Source organism: Pinus tabuliformis, chromosome 7, assembly GCF_031772625.1.
Source record: "Pinus tabuliformis cultivar Carrire ecotype Pingquan chromosome 7, CPIR1, whole genome shotgun sequence".
NCBI classification, from domain to species: Eukaryota; Viridiplantae; Streptophyta; class Pinopsida; order Pinales; family Pinaceae; genus Pinus; species Pinus tabuliformis.
The window spans coordinates 258,021,554-258,049,263 of NC_142293.1; the positions used below are offsets into that span (position 1 = coordinate 258,021,554).

Below are 27,710 nucleotides of genomic sequence, written 5' to 3' on the forward strand. Positions count from 1 at the left end.
AGCGCAGGTACCGATGTTGGATGATCAGAGTAATACTCAATGAGTATTGCTAGAGCACAGTCCTCGCTAAAAGGGAGTGTTGATTTGGGGTAGCATCGGATGTGCTCTAGCCACGAAATTTGGTGGAAAGGTTGGGGCACACGAGATCTCCAATACCCAGAAAGGGTTTGGGCGGATTCTAAACAAATCATGAGATATTAAAATAATTAATATTTTTAATGGAGTCCCTAAGTCTAAACTTAGGGAAAATAAAATATTAATGTGTATTAAAATGAATCTGTGTTAGAGTGATCCAAAAGACATGGATCAAGCTAGATCTAATCTTAGCCATTGATTAGGGACTTAATCTCGGTCGTTGAGATGTCAATAGGAAAAGTATAAGAAGAGGCTTGAGAGTCACTTGGAGATCACACCAGATGATCAGTCATTCTATTCTCTAGAGCGGGGTTTGCTAAGAGAGATAAAATCAGTAGTCGGGAGAGCAGCTGAGGGGCATTGAGTACAGAGGAAAGAGAAGGCAGATATTGTGTCGGGAGAGCAGCGCAGCAGCCAAGGATGGTGACGCAGAGCCAGCAAGGGCTCACGCAGGACCACGCAGAGGCAGCCAAGTGCTACGCAGAGCACCAAAGGGGCCAGCGTCACTGACGCAGAGGCTCAAAGAGCTGACGCAAGGCCTCCTGGGGCTGACACGGGCCAAGAAAGGGTGACGCAAGGCCAGCGTGAGACAAAGAAGGGCTGACACAGTCCAAATTGGGCAAATGTTGGGGTTGCAGGAGCAATTTTGTGCTAAGAAGCTGCCGGAGTGGTTTTCTGGGGTTTTAGCCAGGAGATTTCTCTCAAACTGTGAGGTATAGCTGCAAAAGAAATTCTTTGTTGGGTAGGCCAGTTTCGACACCCAGATTGTACTCTGATATTGCTTAATAAGAAAACCCTCAGATAGTTGCACCGGTTTTCCTGCATTAGGTTTTTCCGGGGACATTGGTCCAAAAATAATGGTGTCATGTGGTGTGTTTGTTCTTGTTTCTTTTAGTTACTGATCTGTAATATGTTGAGCATGCACTGGTGTTTATTTTCAGTATTTACTTTGTAAATAACTTGTTAAAGAAAAATAACAAGTAAGTAGGAATAAATCAGAAAAAGTGCATGGAGGGTTTCCAAACTAAGTAAACTTAGAAACTTCAACAGGCAAGAAAAATTGAAAGCAAAATTATGGCAACAAGGAAGCCTACCACTCATAACTATAAAGATGGAAGTGTTGTTACTCCTAGCCTTTCACCACCTACAAGGTTGAGACCATAACAATTGGAAGAAAAAAGAGCAAAAGGGCTTTGTTACAATTGTGATAGAAAATACACTAACAATCATAAGTGTGCTGAGAATAAATTAATTTACATGGATGGGGAAGAGGAGCAAGAAAAGGAACAAGAAACGTCAAAAGAAGAGGATATACAATAAGAACCAATCCCAAAGAAGGAAGAAATGAATCTAACCATATATTGTAATGCATTGATAGGAATTACCACTCCTCAAACTCTCAAGATAGAAGGGCATATCAAGAAGAAAAAGGTAATAGTGTTGATTGATTCGGGTAGTACCCATACTTTTATTCGTTGTAAGATAGCCAAGGAATTAAATTGCTTCCTATATCTAGCACCAGAGTGTCAAGTAATGGTTGCAAATGGAGGAACTATAAATTGCTCTGGAAAGTGCCATAATATCAAGTTATCCATGGGAGAATATGTCTTGAATAGTCCAATGCTTTCCATTCCAATGGGTGGTGCAGATGTTGTACTAGGAGTTCAATGGCTACAATCTTTGGGTAAAATAGCTTTTAATTTTCAAGAACTTTTCTTGAAAATTTTTTGGGAAGGAAAAGAGGTTGAATTAAGGGGTATCGCAGGAAAACCGGGAAATATAATCAGCTCTAACAGCATGACAAAGCTTCTAAAGAAAGAACAATGGGGAGAAATCGCACAATTATGTTCACTAGAGGTACCCACATCGAAATCTTCTATATATCCAGATCTCCAAAAAGTTTTGGACAATCATTCCAACGTATTTGAGACTCCCAAAGGTCTCCCACCTATTCGTGATCATGATCATGCTATTCATTTGATTCTAGAAAGTCTTTCCCCAAACATTAGGCCTTGCATATATCCATATGCCCAAAAGAGTGAAATTGAACGTATGGTTGCAGAAATGCTAGAGGTTGATATAATTCAACCTAGTCAAAGTTCTTTCTCTGCTCCAGTGGTATTGGTACACAAGAAGGATGGATCATAGCACATGTGCCCATATTATAGGGAGCTCAACAAGCTTACTATTAAAGATAAATTTCTCATTCCTGACATTGATGAATTATTTGATGAATTACATCGAGCAATTTACTTCACCAAGTTGGATCTTCATTCAGGATATCATCAAATCAGAATGAAGATTGAAGACATTCCAAAAACAACATTTAGAACTCATGAGAGTCATTATGAATTTTTGGTCATGCCTTTTGGCCTTATCAATGCACCTTCTACATTTCAAGGTTTGATGAATTCCATTTTCAAACCCTTACTTAGAAAATTTGTGTTAGTATTTTTTTATGATATACTAATCTACATCAAGTCTTGGAAGGATCATGTTCAACATGTTGACAAGGTGCTCAAACTATTTGACGAGAAACAATTATATGCAAAAAGCTCCAATTGTTTATTTGGAGTACAAGAAGTGGAATATTTGGGTACTCAGTTAGCTGATAGCTCATCTTATCATCCTGAATCTGATGGGCAAACTGTGATAGTGAACAAACGTTTGGAAGGATATCTTTGTTGCTTTGTATCTGATAAACAGACACAATAGGTCAAGTGGTTTCCTCTGGCTGAATAGTGGTATAACACTTCCTTCCATAGTGCAGCAAAAATGACCCCATTTATGGCACTTTATGGATATCATCCACCATCCATCACATCATCTTTAAAAGAAAATTCTAAGGTTCAAGCAGTGGAGGATCACATCGAGCATCAACGAAAAGTTCTCAAACTCTTAAAAGATAACCTCGCTTTGGTGCAGAATAGAATGAAACAACAAGCAGATCAACATCACAGCGAAAAAAGTTTTGATGTAGGTGACTGGGTATTTCTACGACTAAAACCATACAAACAAATGTCCCTCAAGCAAGCTAAGAACGATAATAAATTATCACCAAAGTATTATGGTCCGTACAAGGTGTTACAAAAGATTGGTACTATGGCATACAAATTGGAGCTTCCTGCATCTTCCCGAGTGCACCCAGTTTTCCATGTTTCATGCTTAAAGAGGGTTATAGGTGAGAAGATCCTAGTTCAAACAATATAGCCAGAAGTTGACAAGGAAGGAAAAATCATATTGGAACCTAAAGCAGTCATAAAAACAAGAAATCGACAGCTATGAAATCGATCAATTTCAGAGTATCTCATCAAGTGGAAGAACTTACCCGCTAAAGATTCCACATGGGAGGACGAGAATTTTATACAGAAGCATCTAGAACTACTCAAGTGTTGAGGACAACACTTTTTGAAGGAGAGGGGCATGTTAGGTCTCTATACTACTAGTGTAACCCTTTATTGTTATTTTTGCAACCCCTTTATTATATTGTTGTGCCCATGTAGTCCCCATATTGTTATTATTGTGCCTCGTAGAAGCCCATCATTGTTATTGTTGTGCCCTTAGATTATTATTGTTATGTCGGCTCTGGTTATATTGTGACCCCTTAGACTCCTATATATAGAAAAGAGGTCATGTCATTTGTATCATCCAAGAATTGTTCATTTGTGTAATGTAAAGCAGGTTTCCCCCTCGAAGAGGTTGATTTTTAAGTCGTTGATTTATCTATTCTATCTTTTTGTGAGTTGGTTTCATAACAACACGTTTCATGCATTGTACCGCACGTTTCAGCACTTGTATAGAGTGTTTTGGGTCGTACAATTTGTCTATATGTGGCCTAAATTTTCCCTGGGAACCACAAAAAATGATTTTTTGTTTCGGATCCTAAATGTCCTGACTTGGTCATCTTTCTTCTTGCATTGAATATTAAAAAACCTAGAAGTGGAATTGGAAATACTTCTACAAATCCACATTCCACTGTTGAATGCCCATTTTCTTCTCTTTGCCATCACAAATATGAAGATGAGAATGATGACTATTTTCCTTTTGGCTTTACTAGCTTCTATGTTCAATGTTCATAGTTCATACATATAGGATAGTAGTCTTAAGGCTTATGTATAGAGGCTAATGAAATATATTTACATTTATAAATAATAAAGCTTGTTTTTGGAGTTTATTGCTTGCATTATGTTATTGTTACATGTATGTGTTGGAAATACTAAGAGGGGGTGAATCGGTATTTCACTTTGATTAGTTAATTCTAATCTTTAGAGCATTAAATAATGTTAGCATCAGATCAAAACATAAATCAGCATCACATCACATAAATAGTTAACAACAACATTCAACAACGCATACGTGCAAACCCTTCCATGAGAAAAAACATTGAACTCTTTTAATATAAGTTTGTATGGATTACACCACCAAGAAGCTCCAACTTCTGATATTCTCCAACAACAACTAGAAGGAGGCTCCACCCCCCTGATTTATCAGCTCCAACTGAAAGGATGCTCCAACACCCTGATTTACCAGCTCGAAGTAGAAGGACACTTCAACCCCCTAGTTTTATTAGCTCTAATAAAAAAACGCTCCAACCCCCTGTTTATCTTAGCTTCAACAAAAAGGATGCTCCAACCCCCTAGTTTTATCAGCTCCAACTGAAAGGATGCTCCAACACCCTGCAAGCTCCAACTTGCCCTAGCACCACCCTACCACCCTGAAGTGTTGTCAAGCTCCAACCTAAGTCTGCCTTGCACCACCCTATTGCCCTGAAGATAGAAGAAATGATAAGATGATTACATTGGATACGCTGCTCAGCCACTGTTATCAATAACACTGATGTACTGCCTATGCACTTATCATATCACTGTGACAACAACACTATCAATATTGCCAATATACCACTACGCTTGTCACAACAATACAATACTTCTCACTGTGAAACCCTAGCAGCAGTCCATCAATAACAACTAGTCATCAAGCAACTACACAATGCAAACCCTAATGGCAATATACTCTCAAGACACATATACAAACTTAACCCAACATCAGTGTAACAACAGACATGAAAATTTCTAGCAACATAACAATCCAAACCTTAGGAGCAATGTCCTCACAATATTGTGCTTATCAACAATATGACCAATAGTAATGACATATGCTTATTAACCGAATACTAGCAATATATTACAGCCTTTGGAGCACTTAAACAAAACAACTAGCAATAGCATCAGTCTCTATCCTTTGTCTCGACATATACATCAAACCCTAATTGGTGCAAACTCTAGAGAAAACCCTAGGTCTACCCAAACATGAAAAGCACATCAAACTCTCTCTCACTAGCAAATTTAACAATACAGCAATGGCATACATGTTTTTTCTTCTAGCATAGGAAAACTGGCCAAATTTTCTATAGTGATAACTAATTCAAATGATTAAATGAAGGTATTTTTCACATAGTATCATCAAGCAGTTATACAAGAAAATTACAACTAATTTAAACATGAAAGAGCAGTAGAAACAACAGTACGAAAAAGAAAAAGAGACACAGAGAATTAGGCTTGAGGTTGGGGCAAAACCCACAAACGGGAAAACCCATAAATACTTTCTTTATGAGAGAGAGTCCATAGTCTATAAAAATATCCAAAAACAGAATGATAAATAAACAAGCTGACTAGAACAGGGTCAAGGAACATAACTACTCTTCCTCCAAGATTTTTGGCCTCCTCTTTTCTTCAATAGCTCACAAAAACAGAGATAACAGATATAAATGAATTGCTCAAATGAGGAGCAATTCCTCACATATAAATAGTCATCATAGGGGGTTGAAAGGGTGCCTTAAAGGGGCCCAACCGACCTGTCAAATTTGGAGGCATAATTAAGTTTGACTTTAATTGATTTCTTTTCAAGATGAAAACACTGACCATGGCTACTTAAATTCCAACACTCCCTCTTAGCAGGGGAGGTACTTTTCATTCTTTCTCTCTCAATATATCTCAACATAAGAAAAGTTGATAGCATCAAACCAAACACCATTGTTCATGAGGCTATACTCATCATTGTCCATCTCTCACAGAGATGACTCATCCTTCCCGACCAAATCATAGGTATCATAGAACATCCAAGGGATCACAGCATCAATCTCCCTGACCATACCACAAGTCTCATGAAGGGAGAGATGAAAACAATACACCATCAATCTCCCCGACCATACCACAAGTCTCACAAGGGGAGAGATGAAAATAATATACCATCAATCTCCTCTCAACGACAGATGAAAATAGTACACCATTAATCTCCTCTCAAGGAAATATGAAAATAGTAAACCATCAATCTCCTTACAAGGAGAGATGAAAATAGTACACCATCAACCTCCTCTCAAGGAAAGATGAAAATAGTATACCATTAATCCTCTCTCAAGGAGAGATGAAAATAGTACCTCATGATAACCTAAAGAGATCACTCAAGGCCTCAAAACAAAACTCCCCAACCACATAGATCTCACAGTAACTCGAAGGGAGTATTTTTATGATGCTACCAAACCAATGCTCCCTCTCAAAGGGATCCTCAACCATTCCAAGCTTCTCGCATAATCATCAATTTGCTCAAAAGCAAAAAAGTAGCCACGGTGGATTCTAGCACTTGATAAAACGGCAGACATCTAACTATTCATTCAGCTTCAACCAGAGCTTTTTATATAAGCAAACATCAGCAACCTGCTCTGCAACAGAAGAGTACACCATGGTCATTCCATCTCTTGATCACACATATCAACAAGCATCTTGAAGCCACACTGCTTCACAAATCAGCGTCATGTGAGAAATGTAACAGCAACATCCATGTGATACAAATCAATACAGCACCTTGCAATGCTCTTTCTTTCCTCAATGGGCCAAATCAACAAATCAGCAGTGGAGTCTCAAAGCTTCTTCTTCATCAAGCAAGTATTCATGGACTCACAGTCCATCATGACACATCCTAACCAAGTACTTCATCAAACTCATACAACACTGATCCAAATGGATCCTAAAACACTCTCTAAGTCTTCAAAATCTCTTAAAAACACCTAAAAGATCAAAACCATCGCATAAGGGGAACCTTCCAAAAGGCAGAAAAACATTGTCGGGAGGCAAAAACACGAAAAAATAGTGAAAAAAACAGAGTATCAGAGGTTGGAACGGTGAATGCACAGTAGTCGTCAGATCTGGCTAATCAACGGTCCAGATCTGATCGGCAAATCGCAATCAGCACAGACAGATGGAGGATATCGGCACATACCATATATATGTTGCGATGGCGATCAACGGAGTCAACGAGGACCGTCGATCAAGCGCGCAGATCGACGGCCCACGTTGCATCGCAACATCGCAATCGGCAACCACAATGAAGCGCTTACAACGGCCCGGGGTTATCGTGATATGCGATTGCGATCAATCGCATCGCGATATCACATCGGAGCAACACCATGGAGCGGGACTTATACATATACAGATCTGCGATGCAACCAGTCGGACACAATAACAAATATAAATGCATCTCACAATATTTGAGATCCGTCAAACACCATTTTTAATGTATTTTCGCAGTTTCATTTATTAAACGAAATGCGAAGGATAAAGCATCGATGCGATAAAACGGACCCAAAAGGGTTCATGAATGGAAAAATATATTGTTCCAAGTCCGGGGGAAGCCATTTTTAGGTTGTTCTCACAGTTTTAACGTATTTTTAAAACTACAAAGGAACAAGGCCTAAGCGACTTGCAATAGCGATTGGGGATGGACCCGATAGGAAAATAGATCGGATTTAAGGACTTTTGAAGTCCGAAATGAACAATGTTTTGGCGGAATTTCAAAGTTTTGCAGTGTTTCTCTGTGTAAATAGAAAATGATCGTTTTTGGCATTCCGAAGGATTTCAAAGGCCCGATAACCTATCTCGTTACGGTAAAGGTGGCCACCATCCTTAGAAGCATTTAGCAATGATTGCTAACACTTAAAAATGGATCTGAGTGGAGAGAGGTCGGGGAGACAAAAAGCCGAGAAGCTGAAACGAACAGGCAGCACAGTTTGGCTTTAAAGCCATATAAAACAGAAGACAGATGTAGGCAGTGCCAAGACAGAGCTAAGACAGAGACAGAGAATGATTGAGAGAGTCTGTTTACTTAGAAAGGCTTGAGAGGTTCAAGCAAACTCTTGTTGATGTATCTATTGTGTATTGAGTCTCAAATTGAGCTCATACTGTTGTAAAACTCTGCTTGAAGACATAATAGAGAGGCCACCATTGAAGGTTGGACTAGGAGATGTAGCCCAGGAGTATTAGGTGAACTCCTCATTAAATTTGTTGTGTTATGTGTTGTTTATTATGTTTTTGCTCACTGCTTCATTGTCTATGTATTCCGCAATCTTATCGATCCATTGCATAAAATAACATAGGCACATCCAAGCACATGAGTCTGTAATACCTTACTAATTGTCTTAAATCTCATCATCAGATCAAGTGGTATTAGAGCTTTAGGTTGTTAAGGTTAGACAAGCTTGTGCTGGATTGATGAATGATAACTAGGTCAAAGCTCAAATCAGGAGAAGGTGAATTGGTTGAGACTAACCCAAAAATAGGAAGAGTCTATCCTAGGAGAAAAATGGCAGAAGAAAACCCCTTGGAATCAAACTCTCAGTTCATGGACAGTTTCATGACCATGAGAGCCATGGTAGAAGAGATGTATAGAGAATTTAAGAAAGGTCGAAGTGAAGATTCTTCAACCTCCAAACAAGACAAAGGAACAGAAGAATCTCTTCTAGATGGCCATTCTCAAGGCAAAGGGAAAGGAAAAGAGGCTCCTCTATCCACACCTCTTGATAGCCCTGAAAATAAAAAAAAGAAAACATCCTTGGTTAAATTAGATGTTAAATTTGATTTTCCAATATATGATGGAGAATTAAATGCAGAGAACCTAGATAACTGGATTAGACAGATTGATGTGTATTGCAGGGTGCAGAATATTGATTCATACAGGAGTAAAATTCAACTGGCCAGCCTACGCCTGGGAGGAACTGCCTTGGTATGGTGGGAAAGCAAGACACAAGCTGACTTGAAGAAACATGGTAAAATTCTTTCTGTCGAGAGTGAATTTGTTTCTGCCATTAAAAAACAGTTCTATCCACTAGCTTATATGCAGCAAGCTATGATAAGTTGGCAAACTCTTCGCCAATTAAAAGGGCAAAGTGTACAAAGCTATACCCAAGAATTTAGAAAAAAAACTTTAACTCTAGGCATTTCTTTAGACTCACTTGAAACTTTGTTGAAGTATATAGGTGGTCTGCACAGCGATTTGAGGCACACCATTCTCATGTTTAACCCTACTAGCATAGATGAGGTATCTGTTCAGACTACCCATCTAGAGGCTAGGGGCAAGAATGTGAACCCAGAGATTGGGGGATCATCAAAACCCACTGCAAGCAAGAACAAGGAAAAGAGGAAGCAAAAATGGAAAGAGAGGAAGGCAAATGTTGTACAGAAAGACAAACCTTCATGCACTCACTGCAAGAAGGATGGACATGATGATGAACATTGCTGGTCTTTACATCCAGAGCTAAAACCCAAGAAGTTCGATGGCAAGAAGAAGAAGGCTGTTGCTGCTATACAGAAAGATTTGGGGTCAGACTCAGGTGATGAAACAACAATCACAGCCACAGGTATAAAAGGTAAAAATTCTGAAGCATCTACTAGTAATTCTGCACAAACTATTGATAGTGAAGAAAATGAGAGGAAAAGACATGAGATTTTTCATATTAGAGTTATTTCCAAGCATCAAAAGATTGATACTTTATTTGATAGTGGCTCACAAGTAAACTTGATTTCTGAAGCAATTGTAAAGAAATTGGAACTACTAACCACACCTCAAAAGAAGCCATATCCATTAGGTTGGGTATGTGATAAAGCAAAGCTACAAGTGACCAGACAATGTAAACTTAGGTCTTCTTTTGGGTCAGCATTTGTAGATGAGGTTGAGTTAGGTATCTTTCCCTTGGATATATGTGGAATTGTTTTAGGAAGTCCTTACTTGTATGATAGAAAAGCCATTTTCTATAGCGCTGAAAATAAGTATCAACTCGTTAAATATGGAGTCAAATATATTGTAAGAGCTCATAAACTCAAGAATAATTATACTCTCATAAACTCAAGGCAGAGGAAAAGAAACCTGATGAAACCAATGTATTTGAAGGTTGTGATGCTAAACAGCAAGCTGATTTAGAAAAAGTTGTTTCAGAATATGATACCCTATTTCAAGAATCTAAAGGTCTGCCACCCAAAAGGGTAATTGTACATGATATTAATTTACAGCGAGATACTCCATTGCCTAACATCGGAATGTACAAGTTATCCGCTTTAGAGAATGCAGAGATCAAGAAGTAGGTACAGGAGCTACTCGAGAAAGGGTACATAAGACCAAGCACATCACCATGTGGATCTCCAATCGTGTTGGTGAGGAAGAAATATGGTTCGTGGAGGATGTGCATTGATTACCGAGCATTGAATAAAATAACGATCAAGAATCATTATCCCCTTCCTCGCATTGATGATCTATTGAATTAGCTAAAAGAAGTTGTTTGCTTTTCCAAATTGGCCTTGCGTAGTGGCTACCATCAGGTCAGAGTAGCAGAGCAAGATGCATGGAAGACTGCTTTCAAAACAAAGCAAGGGTTGTATGAATGGCTAGTTATGCCTTTTGGCTTAACTAATGCTCCTGCCACTTTCATGAGAGTTATGAATGATGTACTCCGACCTTTTATTGATGATTTTGTAATTGTATATTTGGATGACATTCTTGTTTTCAGTAAAACATGGGAAGAACATTTGAAGCATGTAAAGCAGACTCTAGATGTTTTGAAAAAGGAAAATCTCTATGTTAAGTTATCAAAATGTGAATTTGGCAAAACATCTTTGAATTATTTGGGTCATATTGTAGGGGGTGGTGAATTGAAGATAGATCCCTCTAAGGTCGAAGTCATTGTAAACTGGCCTAAACCCAAATCTGCTACAGAAGTTAAAAGCTTACTAGGAGCAGCACAGTATTGGAGAAAGTTTATTGCTAACTTTTCCTTAATTGCAGCGCCCTTACATGCTTTAACAGGATTGAACAAGGTTACATGCTTTAACAGGATTGAACAAGGTGTTTCAATGGGGAGGCAAACAGCAAAAAGCCTTCGACACCTTGAAAGAAAAAATTAACACAGCGCTAGTAATAGCATTGCCAGATCTTCAAAGACCATTTGAGATCGAAATAGATGCCAGTGACTATGCCATGGGAGCAGTGGTCATGCAACATGGTAAACCCATATGCTACCATTCTGAGACATTTAATTTTGTTGTGGTTAATTATTCCACATATGATAAAGAATTGTATGCATTAGTACAGAGTGTAAAAAAGTGGAAACATTACTTAATGGGCAAAGAAACAGTTATACATATTGATCATCAGCCACTTCAGTATTTGCACTCACAAACTAAATTGCAGCAATCAAGACACTATAGGTGGATGGGTTTCCTACAGCAGTTTCATCTAGTCATCAGATATAAAAAGGGCATACACAATAAAGTTGCAGATATGTTGTCTAGACCAATTATAAATGCATCTACTATACTTAAGCATAACTCGGTAATGCATGAAAGCTACATTGAATAGTATGCTCAAGATATAGATTTTAAAGATGTATATGCAACTTTATGTCATGGCAAAAAAGTAGAAGAATTGGACTATTATGTTAAGGACAAACTCTTGTATCATTTTGGAAAGCTATGCATTCCACAAACTGAGAGAGTTAACATAATTAGGGAAGCACATACTTCTCTGATATCAGGTCATTTTGGTATAAGCAAAACGGTTGCACAGCTGCAAAGATTCTGCTATTGGCCAAGAATGCATTAAACATTTTCTAGATATATTAAAGGGTGTACCATGTGTGCTAAAAGCAAGCCTAGCAATAGAAAACTAAGCTTGTACACTCCACTTCCAGTTCCTTCTCATCCTTGGGAAAGTGTTTCCATGGATTTTGTTGGGGGATTACCAAAATCTCGAAAAGGTCATGACTATTTGTATGTTATTGTGGACAGGTTCAGCAAAATGTGTATTTTAATACCCTGTAACAAATAGATTACAGCTGAACAAATAGCGAAATTGTTCTTTCAGCTTGTCTGGGTGCATTTTGGGTTACCCACTTCCATAGTATCTGATCGAGATTCCCGATTTGTTGGGAAGTTTTGGTCGATTCCGTGGGAATCGATGGACACCAGACTGAAGAAGAGCACAGCCTTTCATCCACAAACAGATGGCCAAACAGAGGTGGTCAACAAGATAGTGATCCAGTTGCTCAAGGGTTATTGCAGCAAGCATCCCACGCTTTGGGATGAACATTTATGTTATGTGCAACATGCTTACAACCGTGCTAAGCATTTTAATACACAGAGATCTCCTTTTGAGACCTGTTTTGGTTTTATACCAAGGTTTCCCTTGGATTTTGTCTTTGAAAAAGACATAGCGGTTGATGGACATAGCGATATGGACAAAGCAACTAGGTTCATTGAACAGATCCAAGAAATTCACCAAGCAATGCAGGAACAGCTGGAAAAGAGCCAAGCCAAATACAAGGCAAGGCATGATAAGCATCGGATCGAGCATAGCTTCCAAGTTGGTGATCAAGTCTGGTTGTATATCAACAAAGACAGAATGCAAGGTGAAGGAAAGAAACTGAAGCCAATAAGGTATGGGCCTTCCAAGATACTTGAGAAAATTGGTGAGAATGTTTTCCGCCTTGATTTGCTAGCTTACATGCACATCTATTCAGTGGTAAATGAAGAAAATTTAAGACTTTTGAACCTTCATTAATTGAAGATCCCGAAGAGCAAAGTCAATTGCCTTCTATTGATGATTTGTTGCCTGAATATCTCAATGAGTTGCAGGAAGATACAGTTCTGGATAGGAAGGTGAGAACTACGCGCAGAAGGGATGTTGAGTACCTTAGAATTGGACTCAAAGGTTCAAAACCCAACAGTGCAAAATGGATAGAGATTGGACAAGTGAGGCAGTTGTATCCTCGCTTGAGCGATGCTTGAAAACCAACTTTTGGTGGTCCAAAAGCCCTTTCAGTGGGAAGGCGTGATCCAAACGAATCCTAAAACACTCTCTAAGTCTTCAAAATCTCTTAAAAACGCCTAAAAGATCAAAACCATCGCATAAGGGGAACCTTCCAAAAGGCGGAAAAACACTATCAAGAGGCAAAAACACGAGCAAATAGTGAAAAAAATAGAGTATCAGAGGTCGGAACGGTGAATGCACAGTAGCCGTTAGATCTGGCCGATCAACGGTCCAAATCTGATCGACAAATCGCAATCGGCACAGACAGACGGAGGATATCAGTGCATACCATATATATGTTACGATGGCGATCGACGGAGTCAACAAGGATCGTCGATCAAGCACGCAGATCGACGGCCCACGTTGCATCGCAACATCGCAATCGGCAACCACAATGAAGCGCTTACAACGGCCCAGGGTTATCGTAATATGCGATTACGATCAATCGCATCGCAATATCGCATCGGAGCAACACCATGGAGCAGGACTTATACATATACATATCTGTGATAAGACCAGCCGAACCCAATAACAAATATAAATGCTATCTCACAATATTTGAGATCCATCAAACACCATTTTTAATGTATTTTCGCAGTTTCGTTTATTAAATGAAATGCGAAGGATAAAGCGCCGATGCGATAAACCGGACCCGAAAGGGTTCGTGAATGGAAAAATATATTGTTTCAAGTCTGGGGGGAGCCATTTTTACGTTGTTTTCACAGTTTTAACGTATTTTTAAAAATACAAAGGAACAAGGCTGAAGCAACTTGCGATAGCGATTGGGGATGGACCCGATAGGAAAATAGACCGGATTTAAGGACTTTTGAAGTCCGAAATGAACAGTGTTTTGGCGGAATTTCACAGTTTTGCAGTGTTTCTCTGTGTAAACAGAAAACGATCGTTTTTGGCATTCCGAAGGATTTCAAAGGCCTGATGACCTATCCCGTTACAGTACAGGTGGCCAACATCCTTGGAAGCGTTTAGCGGACAGAGGTCAGGGAGACAAAAAGCCGAGAAGTTGAAACGAACAGGCAGCGCAGTTTGGCTTTAAAGCCATAGAAAACAGAAGACAGAGGCAGGTAGTGCCGAGACAGAGCTAAGACAGAGACAGAGAGTGATTGAGAGAGTCTGTGTACTCAGAGAAGCTTGAGAGGTTCAAGCAAACTCTTGCTGTTGTATCTGTTGTGTATTGAGTCTCAAATTGAGCTCATACTGTTGTAAAACTCTGCTTGAAGACATAATAGAGAGGCCACCACTAAAGGCTGGACCAGGAGATGTAGCCCAGGAGTATTGGGTGAATTCCTCATTAAATTTGTTGTGTTATGTGTTGTCTATTATGTTTTTGTTAACTGCTTCATTGTCTATGTATTCCGCAATCTTATCGATCCATTGCATAAAATAACATAAGCACATCCAAGCACGAGTCTGTAATACCTTACTAATTGTCTTAGATCTCATCATCAGATCAAACACTTTCAATCAGCGCCCTCTTACACTAATCAAGTTCTCAGCCTTCATCAAAAGCATATCATCAACTCATAACAGTGGAGTTCACGAACTCGTCTTCAGTAGATCAGCATCATCCTTCAAGACTTCAAGTCCTCTTCCTATTGAACAGCAAGGGTCAAAACATGTTTCAATCAAGTTGATCTTGTCAGCTACCTCTAAGTCCAAGGCTCATCAAACACTAGTCTTCTTGTCACTTTGTTCTTCCATCCATTCTCAACAATTGCCACACCTTGGCAATCTTCATTACATACCTGCAATCCTCACTAGGAGGCCAAGGAAGAACAAACACAAGATATACAAAGACAAGAGACTCACAAAACAACAATAGAAACAAATAAGAATCTACTTATCTCTTGAGAGTGATTCAGCTCCCTTTCGAACTTACTCTCTTGTACCCAATCAAACTCGTCCACATCAGCGAGGAATAACCATCAGGGAGACAACTTCATCCACATTATCAAGGAGCCAATCTTGTACATATTGTGAGGGAGTTGAACTTGTCCAAGTCATCATCAAATGACTCCATATCATCAAGAAGTTCACATCATCATCATCAAAGAGTAACCATCAAGGAGTCCAATCACATCATCCACGTCATCAATGAGTCATACATCATTGTCAACAAGGAGTACTTATCATCATCAACAAGGAATACACATCGTCAACATCCTAGAGTACGCATCATTCATCATTAAGGACTCCACATCATCAGCAACAAGGAGTCATATATCAATATCATCAGAAGAATCCACATCATCGAGGAGTCCATGACATCAAGGAGTCTAAATTAACAACAACAAGGAGTTCACATCATCATCAACAAGGAGTCCTCATCATCAAGAAGTCATTTTATTATCAACAAGGAATACATCATCAAGAGTCATACATCAACATTAAAGTGTTAGGGTTTCTTCTACCAATTGGACATAATGGTCCATAAGCCTTTCATTTCCTTCTCCAAGCCCTACCTAGGGTTCATGAACAATCCAATGTCAGTAATAATTAAAACAATAAAAGAGATACAAGATACTTATCTTTTTATGATCAAGACAGCGCCCTCTTGATCTTTAGCCCTCTTGATTCCAACCTGCAAATCAACCTTAACATCAAGGTGTCAAATCTTTTAGCAATCAATTCATACGCCCAGGATATTCTCAACCCTTTATATCGAGGTAGGGTTAACAGTTATTGGCTAGGGTTTGCAATTTGAACAGCTAGGGTTATAACTTCAAACCCTAATCACTTTTCAAGTTTACAAACCCTTGAAATGAAATATTTTTTCCTAGGTTTCCTTCTTCAATCCTTTTTGTTATGATAGGATTTACAAGCTTTTAAAATCAAGAGACCCTCTTGTCATTAAACAGTAGCAGAGATTTAGCAATACATTTGACCATCCAGGACTATAGCATATATATTCTAATTTGTATGTAGCTTCTTCTATTTTTAGTCACACCTTTCCATTGCTCCTTTTTCAAGAGCTTCTTCACAAAATTCATGGAAAGTACTCATTTGATGTAAAAGTTGTATACTTCGATCATTTATCGTGGGAGATAAATTGATAATACCTCTAATTAAGAACATAGATCAGACCATAAGCATAATCGCAGCTTCTTTAGCTTTGAATACTAATATATATGAGGTACAACTTCTTGAGCAAACTTACAAAGAGACATCATCTCTTTTGTTATGGATAGAGATTTCTTACTGCCATCAAGGTCACAACCATACATAGGGTTACATAACTATATCAAATTGACTACCATTCATCATGTCACAAGGTTGTATATCACAGGTACTGTCACAACTGTCATAGAGGTACTATCACTTAACATTGTCATATTGTCATATCAAGGTTACTCTGCCATATATAATTGTCTTGAATATCATCGTCAACATTATAAGGACAAGGTCACTGTCATCATTTCTCATCACTACCATAAGAACAGAGTCACTCCCTCAATCTCGCATCAATACATAGAATAAAGTCATAGGGTTCTTCGCTTTAGTACAAAGATTATACTTCGTTGTTTTTCACATTAAACAGAGATTAACCTCACTCGCATCTTCGCATCACAGAGATCAGGGATCTACGTATCACATAGTGTCCTTGTCACAAAGATTAAGGTTTGTCTTTGCATTACAGAAATTAGGGACTTCGGCTTCTTCGCATAATTGATTTTCTTTCATCATGGAGATTTAGGTTACTAACAGAGGTTAGTCTTTTCGCATCACAAATGTTGGACTTCTTCATATCAACAAAGAATATTCTTCTCGCATCTATACAGAGATCGTCTTCTCATCTTCACATCAACAAATATTTAAGCCTTCTCGCATTAACAGAGATCAAGGACTTAGCATCACAAAGAATCGTTCAATCCACAGAGATGTGCGAGCCATAGTGAAATACAATATGAAGCACAAAGAAATATATATATATATATATATACCGCGAGTCTTTGAGATACATGGCTCACAGAGCTTTGCGTTTTTTGACTAGCAATCTTGGATCATCAACGAACTTAGAACAAAAGCTCGGATTAAGTCAGATAAAATTACAAAAGAGAGAAAAAACCTTCCAAAAGAGCACAAATGGGACACAGAGAGCTTGGTCTTCCATAGATAAATTTGTCCTCTACAATTGCTCTTGGATTAACCTTCGCTCTGATACCATGTTGTTCTTTCAGCATAGGTAAACTAGACAAATTTTCTTTAGTGATAACTACTTCAAATGATTAAATAACAGTATTTTCACACAGTATCATCAAGCAATTATACAAGAAAATTACAACTAATTTAAACATGAAAGAGTTATAGAAACAACAGTAAGATAAAGAACGAGACACAAAGAATTAGGCCTGAGGCCAGGGAAAAACCCACAAAAAGAAAACCCAGAAATACTTTCCTTGTGAGAGAGAGTCCATAGTCCATCAAAGTATCCAAAAACGGAATGATAAATATACACGCTAACCAGAACATGATCAAGAAACAGAACTACTCTTGCTCCAAGATTGGACTCCATATCATCAAGAAGTTCACAGAGTAACCATCAAGGAGTCCATATCACCATCAAGGAGTCCACTCACATCATCCACGTCATCAATGAGTCATACATCATTGTCAACAAGGAGTACTCATCATCATCAACAAGGAATACACATCGTCAACATCATAGAGTACACATCATTCATCATTAAGGAGTCCACATCATCAGCAACAAGGAGTCATATATCAATATCATCAAAAGAATCCACATCATCGAGGAGTCCATGACATCAAGGAGTCCAAATTAACAACAACAAGGAGTTCACATCATCATCAACAAGGAGTCCTCATCATCAAGAAGTCATTTTATTATCAACAAGGAATACATCATCAAGAATCATACATCAACATTAAAGTGTTAGGGTTTCTACTACCAAATGGACATAATGGTCCATAAGCCTTTCATTTCCTTCTCCAAGCCCTACCTAGGGTTCATGAACAATCCAATGTCAGTAATAATTAAAACAATAAAAGAGATACAAGATACTTATCTCTTTCTGATCAAGACAGCTCCCTCTTGATCTTTAGCCCTCTTGATTCCAACCTGCAAATCAAGATCTTTTAGCAATCAATTCATACGCCCAAGATATTCTCAACCCTTTATATCGAGGTAGGGTTAACAGTTATTGGCTAGGGTTTGCAATTTGAATAGCTAGGGTTATAACTTCAAACCCTAATCACTTTTCAGGTTTACAAACCCTTGAAATGATATATTTTTTCCTGGGTTTCCTTCTTCAATCCTTTTTGTTATGATAGGATTTACAACCTTTTAAAATCAAGAGACCCTTCTTGTCATTGAACAGTAGCAGAGATTTAGCAATACATTTGACCATCCAGGACTATAGCATATATATTCTAATTTGCATGTAACTTCTTTTATTTTAAGTCACACCTTTCCATGGCTCCTTTTTCAAGAGCTTCTTCACAAAATTCATGGCAAGTACTCATTTGATGTAAAATTTGTATACTTCGATCATTTATCGTGGGAGATAAATTGATAATACCTCTAATTACGAGCATAGATCAGACCATAAGCATAATCTTAGCTTCTTTAGCTTTGAATACTAATATATATGAGGTACAACTTCTTGAGCAAACTTACAAAGAGACATCATCTCTTTTGTTATGGATAGAGATTTCTTACTGCCATCAAGGTCACAGCCATAGGGTTACAGAACTATATCAAATTGACTACCATTCATCATGTCACAAGGTCACTGCATATCACAGGTACTGTCACAAGGTCACTGTATATCACAGGTACTATCACAACTGGCATAGAGGTACTATCACTTAACATCATCGTACTGTCATATCAAGGTTACTCTGCCATATATAATTGTCTTGAATATCATCGTCAACATTATAAGGACAAGGTCACTGTCATCATTTCTCATCACTACCATAAGAACAATGTCACTCCCTCAACCTCGCATCAATACATAGAATAAAGTCACAGGGTTCTTCGCTTTAGTACAAAGATTACACTTACGTCTTTTTTCACATTAAACAGAGATTAACCTCACTGGCATCTTTGCATCACAGAGATCAAGGATCTACGTATCACATAGCGTCCTTGTCACAGAGATTAAGGTTTGTCTTTGCATTATAGAAATTAGGGACTTCGGCTTCATCACGTAATTGATTTTCTTTCATCATGGAGATTGAGGTCACTAACAAAGGTTAGTCTTTTCACATCACAAATGTTGGACTTCTTCATATCAACAAAGAATAGTCTTCTCGCATCTATAAAGAGATTTGTCTTCTCATCTTCACATCAACAAATATTTAAGGCTTCTCACATTAACAGAGATCAAGGACTTAGCATCACAGATAATCGTTCAATCCACAGAGATGTGCGAGCCGTAGTGAAATTTAATATGAGTCACAGAGAAATATATATATATATATATATATATATATATATAGTCTTTGATATACATGGCCCACAGAGCTTTGGGTTTTTCAACTAGCAATCTTGGATCATCAACGAACTTAGAACAAAAGCTCGGATTAACTCAAATAAAATTACAAAAGAGGGATAAAACTTTCCAGAAGAGCACAAATGGGACACAGAGAGCTTGGTCTTCCATAGATAAATTCGTCCTCTACAATTGCTCTTGGGTTAACCTGCGCTCTGATACCATGTTGATCTTTTAGCATAGGCAAACTAGACAAATTTTCTTTAGTGATAACTACTTCAAATGATTAAATAACAGTATTTTCACATAGTATCATCAAGCAGTTATACAAGAAAATTACAACTATTTTAAACATGAAAGAGTTATAGAAACAACAGTAAGATAAAGAACGAGACACAGAGAATTAGGCTTGAGGCCAGGGAAAAAACCACAAAAAGGAAAACCCAGAAATACTTTCATTATGAGAGAAAGTCCATTGTCCATCAAAATATCCAAAAATGGAATGATGAATATACACGCTGACCAGAACAGGATCAAGAAACAGAACTACTCTTGCACCAAGATTTTCAGCCTCCTCTTTTCTTCAATAGCTCGCAGAAAACAAAAATAATAGACGCAAAGACAAATTGCTCAAATGAGGAGCAATTCCTCACAGATAAATAGTCATCATAGGGGGTCGAATGGGTGCCTTAAAGCGATGCAGCCAACTTGTCAAATATTGGAGTCGACCTATCAAATTTGGAGGCAAAATTAATTTCGAATTTAATTGATTTCTTTTCAAGATGAAAACACTGACCATGGCTACGATCTTCCCCTTACTTTGAGAGCGAATCAGAAAGAAAACAAATTTCTCAGTCTGGGAGATGATCTTACTGCATTGCATAGCAAAGATTAAAGAGATGGCAGTAGGCAGGGCTACCTCCAGTATCCTGTATAACTTATTACCCAAAGAAATAATAACAGAGCGAGGTCTAGACTCATATACAACATGTCGCTTCCACAAGTATGGTTGTCCTAATAATACATCACAAACTTTAAAAGGAGCAACATCACACAATACCTCATCCGTGAGGGCTTGAATCTTGATGTTGTAGGCAAGGCGGCACTACTGCCTAACGCGAAGATCTCGTCCTTGGTGAAGCCACCCGATGGTGTACGGTTGTGGATGTGTTGTAGTCGGTAGGCCCAGCCACTTCACGACCTCTGCTGAAATGAGGTTCTTTTGGCTCCCGCTATCGACAATGAACTGCAACGGAGAACCCTTCACCCACATCTATGAGTGGAAGAGGTGTTCCCCCTCTGGATCTTCAGGCTCAATCTTTTGGATCTTGGTGGTGGCCACAATGGCACTAGGCTCCGCGTCAATGATCTACTTCCCTTTATCATTCCCCTTGTTGGGGTTCTGACTCAGAGTCGGAACATGCATCTAATTCGGAAGCCTTCAGCTCGGCCACCAGTGACTGCTTGGCCCAATACTCACTTGTGTTGTGAGTGGAGCTCTTATGGAACTCACACCACTTTCCCATGTCTTTCTTTGTCTTCGTGGTGTTGTTCTTTGCTTGCGGATTTGGCAGGTTATCCTGGGTCGCCCTACCTTGGCTTTGTCCTTTGCTATGCAATTTAGGGGCACCTTTCCCTTGCTTCGGATTCGCAGATCCAAAGTCTCGTTTTTTCTGTTTAAACTTCTACTCAATCTTGACAGTGTATCGGTACGTCGTTCCGAGCGAGGAGATGTCCAGGAACTCCATCTCATCCTGGATGTATCTGTGTAGACAACTGTGGTACTTGAGTACCAAATGCCGCTCAAAATCCTTGATACCCAACTTTGTGCGAAGGGTATGAAAAGCATTGGTAAACTCTAACTCGTCTTGGTCCCTTCCTTGTCGTAGCGTGATCCACTTTATGTATTTATCCTCATAGCTCCCGACAGGGTAGAACTGCTCCTTGATGGTGTCCCGCGAATTCCAGGTGGGTGTGGCTGAAAATAGTGATGATGCTTTCGTCCTTCTTCTCACAGTAGGTTTCCCACCAGTCCTTGACGTGGGGGGTGCTTTGAGAAGTGCAAAAGTAATCTTTTCCCGGCTGGAAAAATCATGAACAGAAAAATATCCTTCTAGCAGATTTAACCATTTATCTACGGCATTCGTATCTATTTGACCCAATGTTGCACTAATCGTTATCGGGATATTATCGACGCAAGGTAAAAATCAGAAAAAATCGGAAAAATCAGGAAAAAATCGGTGAAAATCGGGAAAAAATCGTAACATACAAAAATATTCATTTTTTTCAATTTTTTTAATATCTAAAGCATCTACAACATAAAATAAATACATTGACACATAAATATGATAAAAGAACTAATATATAAGATGTTTAATATCATTTCTAGTGCCACATCACACATAACAGTGAATCATGTCCTGAATAGTAAGTCCTGACTCATGACTCCCAACTCAGCCTCAAAATATCAACAAAAAATATAATAATGTATCTCATATCATGAGTCATAATGTCATATACAATGAAATGAACCAAATAACTAAAGTCTAATACTACTGATTTCCTTTGCCCCTCTAGATGTAGATGTCGGTGGAGTTGGCAGTAGACTCTGTTGTGCTCTAGAAGCTGAAGAACTAGGAGCTACAGGAGGTAGACCACGTCCTCTACTTGTGACAGGGGTAGCTTGGGTCACCTCCTCCTCCTCTTAACGAAAAGGAAAAAAAAAATCCCCCCCACGATTTTTCCCCACTTTTAAGGGTGTGGCGCTTCCAGAGTGGCTGTTGGAAGGAGATGCATCGCCTTTAGGTAGTTGTTAAAGGATCTGGGCAAAGTTGTCCATCATCGCGTTTCTCTGTCGCTCAAGGGCTTCTTCGAGCAAGATTATGAAAGGATCTCCTGCCCCCGCGTCTCTCTTCTCTTCCACCATGGGAGGTCGTCAAGGTTTGTGAGGTTGATCTTGCAAAGATTAGACCAATTCGAGCCCTAACTCCTTATATCCCGACTTCGTTGGGGACATGCAAAGAAAACCCGAGAAAGAGTAGACTGCTCTCATACCACTAATCCAAACTTAAACAAGAATGCAACAAATTACATACATAACCATAAATACAGAGATACAGCAAAAATAACACTTCATTTCATTAATATCAAATACTGAAATAAGCTTACAAACAGAATGGAAATAAACTAGCTCGGGTGATGGTAGCTTATCTCTGAAAAGAGATGTGGCGGTTACATGCCTTTGAACTATGTTACAATGAGGCTTGAAGGCCTATTTATTATTGAGAAACAATGGAAAACCCTGAACATCCAAAACCTTAACTCTAGGAGATGAAGCCCCAAAGCTATATGCCCCGTTTGGGTAAATTGGCACATCAACTTCCTGAGGTCGTAACTTTGGCATGCGATCTTCGTTTGACACGCACAATACCTCGTTAGAAAGATCTATTCAAGGACTACAACTTTTGAGTGGTAAACATGGTCAAAAACCCAAGTTTGCCCCATTTTCCCCAAAAAACGTCGCTTAGGGCCTCAAAACGGCTCTGGAAGTTCAGGACCCGAAAAACTACAAAAATAGTAAACTATGCTACAATTAAGGATACTGAAAAACAGAAAGAGACAGTGGTGGGGGTCCAAGTGGAATAGGCAGGTGGCCACCACCATCCACTTTGATCAATGGAGCAGTGTACTTTGTAGACTAGTTGAAACTCAAGCCATCAGGGTTTGGCACCATTAAGCTCAAACTGCCTCGTCTTCCAGACTTTCTTCTACCTGATGTTCTATACCTCACGGAGTTGAGGAGAAACTTGTTGTCTTTAGTCCACATCCACCAACAATGTTATGAAACCAGCTCACAAAAGATAGAAAAGATAGATGAACGTCTTAGAAATAAGCCTCTTCGAAGGGGCAACCTCCTTTACATTACACAAATGAATAATTCTTGGATGATACAAATGACAAGACCTCCTTTCTATATATAGGAGTCTAAAGGGTCATAACATAATCAAAGCTGACATAACAATAATAATGTAAGTGCACAATAATAACAATAGTGGGCTTCTATGGGGCACAATAATAACAATATGGGGACTACATGGGTACAACAATATAATAAGGGGATTGTACCAATAATAATAAGGGGTTACACTAGTAGTATAGGGATCTAACATGCCCCTCTCCTTCAAAAAGTGTTGTCCTCAACACTTGAGTAGTTCTTGATGCTTCTGTATAAAATTATTGTCTTCCCATGTGGAATCTTGAGCGGGTAAGTTCTTCCACTTGATGAGATACTCTGAAATTGATCGATTTCGTAGGCTGTCAGGTTCTTGTTTCTGTGATTGCTCTAGGCTCCAATATTATTTTTCCTTCCTCGTAAAGTTCTGGCAATATTGTTTGAACTGGGATCTTCTGCAACTTTTGAATGAGTGGTGACACTTCTTCGTCCTTCTTCCATTCATCCCTTACTTCGTTTATCCAATCTGGTTGGATAATAGAAATAGCACAAAACAATGCTTCCACATCCTCACCCTTTCTTAAGGGTGCATCTGCAACAACATTTTTCTTCCCTTTTTTGTAGATGATTTCAATGTCATAACCCAACATATTTGTGACCTATTTTTTCTTTTCTTCTAAAGATAATCTTTGTTCTAAAAAGTATTTAATACTATCATGATCCATTTTACCTTGAAATGTCTTCCCATTAGATAAGGTCACCATTTCTTAAGTGCATGTAGTATTGCCAACATTTCCTTCTCATAAATAGCTTGCATGAGATGTACCCGTAAAAACACCCAATCGCCTACATCAAAACATTTTTCACTGCGATGTTGATCTGCCTATTGTTTCATTCGATTCTGCACCAAAGTGGCGTTATCCTTTAAAAGTTGGAGAACTTGTTGTTGATGCTCGATGTGATCTTTCACTGCTTGAATCTTTTTCTTCTTGATATGTCCTTCTATCTTGAGAGTTTGAGGAGTCATAATTTCTTCCAATGCATTACAAGATATGGCTGGATTCATTTCTTGATGCTTGATGTGATCTTTCACTTCTTGAACATTTTTCTTCTTGATATGTCCTTTTATCTTGATAGTTTGAGGAGTGGTAATTCCGGCCAATGCATTACAAGATATGGTTGGATTCATTTCTTCTTTCTCGATGTGATCTTTCACTTCATGAACCTTTTTCTTCTTGGTATGTCCTTCTATCTTCCGAGTTTGAGGAGTGGTAATTCTGGCCGATGCTTTAAAAAATATGGTCGGATTCATTTCTTCTTTCTCTAGGGTTGGTTCCTGGTGTATATCCTCTTTTTCTGATGTTTCTTGATCCTTTTCTTCCTCCTCTTCATAATCTATGTAAAATAATTTCTTCTCAACACACTTATGACCTTTAGTGTATTTGCTATCACAATTGTAACAAAGCCCGTTTTCTCTCTTTTTTCCAATTGTTGTGGTGTAAACCTTGTAGGTTGTGGAAGGCTAGGAGAAAAAACACTTCCATAATTATAGTCGTGAGTGGTGGGATTCCTTGTTTCCATAATTTCGCTTTCAATTTTTGTTGCCAACCTGAATGCCTTCTCCAATGAATCAGGTTCCCAAAGACGAACCTCGTGCTGAATGTTATCCTTTAAAGTCCCTATGAAGACATCAACCATTTTCTTCTCTAGAATATCATTTACCCTTATATTCAATTATTGGAAGTCCTCAACGTGCTCTGCCATTGAACCCTTTTGTTTGAGATTTATCAATTAGCTAAAGAAGGTGTTCATCTTTGTATCCTCATAATGTGCTATCATTTCCTCCGTCAAAATTGACCACTTGACAAGTGGTTTACGAGAACAAAGCCCTTTATACATAAAAAATGATTCGGTTCTAAATAATTAGATGAAATACTTACTTTTTGTAACAGTGGTACACCATGTAGATCAAAATATTTCTCCATTTGTAGTATCCAATTTACCGAATCCTTGCCATCAAACTTCCTCATCTCGCTTTTTCTTGATTTTAGGAGCTCAATCTTGAAACGACTGTAACTCTGTACTTTCGGATCTTTAAGTTCTGAAATTACAACCTACGGTAGCCCTCTGCATCCTCTTTCCAATGCCACCCGTCTGATCGAAATTGGATTCTCCAAGAAATATTTATGCACAATCTCCCAAGATAACCTGATTATATACCTTTTCAGAAGAGCGAACTTGTACAAAGTGCCACATGTCACTGTTTCGACCTACGGACCTGAAATTGATACACAGAAATCTACAGGACGTCCTCTTTCTATAACTTCTTACGAAACTGCAATCTGATGCTCAGACAGAAAGTTATGACGATTTTCCCAAGGTCACCTATTTGGGATGTAATTCGGGAGCCTGCAGAAACCCTAAATTTCTTGGACTGTATCTCCGCAAATATAGCGAAACAAGATCTGAAATTCGGGCCCGAGCTTCAACAAGTTTTCGGCTCAAATGGGTTTTAATTTCAGAGTCTAAACTTTGTAGAAAAATAATTATAGTGAAAATTCCACAATGACCTATTTGAGATGGAATTCTGGAGCTTGCAAAAAACCCTAACTTCCTCAAAACATATCTCCGAAAATATAGTGAGACAAGATCTGAAATTCGGACGCGAGCTTCAGTGTGATTTCAGCTCAAATGGGTTTTTTTTTTAGCTTCTGAAACATCGCAGAACAAAAGTTATAGTGAAAATGCCACGATGACCTGTTTGGAGCAGCAAAAACCCTAAAATCCAAAGTTCTGATACCAAATGTTATGAAACCAACTCACAAAAGATAGAAAAGATAAATGAACGCCTTAGAAATAATCCTCTTCGAAGGGGCAACCTCCTTTACATTACACAAATGAATAATTCTTGGATGATACAAATGACAAGACCTCCTTTCTATATATAGGAGTCTAAAGAGTCATAATATAATTAAAGTCGACATAACAATAATAATGTAAGGGCACAATAATAACAATAGTGGGCTTCTATGGGGTACAATAATAACAATATGGGGACTACATGGGCACAACAATATAATAAGGGGGTTGTACTAATAACAATAAGGAGTTACACTAGTATAGGGACCTAACAAACAAGGACACTCCATTCATATATTTAATGGCAAGGTTGAGGTCAGAAAAGCATTAGATCACTCATTTGTCATGATTAGGATAGAAAAGAAAGATTACTGACGCTGCAAGGAACCTCTACCCGTGCACAGAACTTTTTATATAGTTTTCATTATGATGAAGGTACACTTCCATCAAGTCTTTTATAGCATGCTAGATTTGGACACTTGAACTATGACTGCCTTCATTTGTTGAAGAAAAATGGTGTTACCGGTTTGCCATCTATTCCTAGGAAACTTGAGCAATGTGATGCTTGTATCTTAGGAAAGAACAGCAAACAATCTTTTCATGATTCTCACTCCAGAGCACATAGAAAACTTGAACTCATGCTTTTTGATTTATGTGGCCCAATGTTTGTTCCTTCTGTAAATGATAATATATATATGATGACATTTATTGATGACTACACCAAAATATGAAGCTTTTGAAACATTCAAGAACTTTCATGCATTGATTGAAAATGATGCACAATCTCATATTGGCTCTATTCTTACTGATAATGGAAAAGAATATGCTTCGAATGAATTTAAAAACTATTTTCGTCACCATGAGATCAAACAATCGTGCTTTATAATCCCCAACAAAACGGAGTAGCTGAAAGAATCAACAGGACAATCTTAAATATGGTTAGTTCTTTTGACCTTGCCGCCTACACCTACCTACAAGTTAGTGCGAATAAACTTTAACCCCACAGGTGTTGATTTGGGGTAGCATCAGATGTGCTTTAGCCATGAAAATTGGTCGAAAGGCTAAAGCACATGAGATCTCCATGTTAATTTTTGGTATGTTCTATGCTAGAGCAATTTATTTAAATTTTCACGGTTAGCAATCACATCAGCATTACGATA

At 38.4% G+C, this 27,710-nt stretch overlaps 1 protein-coding gene across 1 annotated transcript in view; it reads right to left on the reverse strand.

The window, feature by feature from the left end:
- The window catches only part of LOC149246830 (uncharacterized), a 152,492-nt gene that overhangs the window by 123,236 nt on the left and 1,546 nt on the right, over positions 1-27,710 (reverse strand). The window lies entirely within an intron of this gene.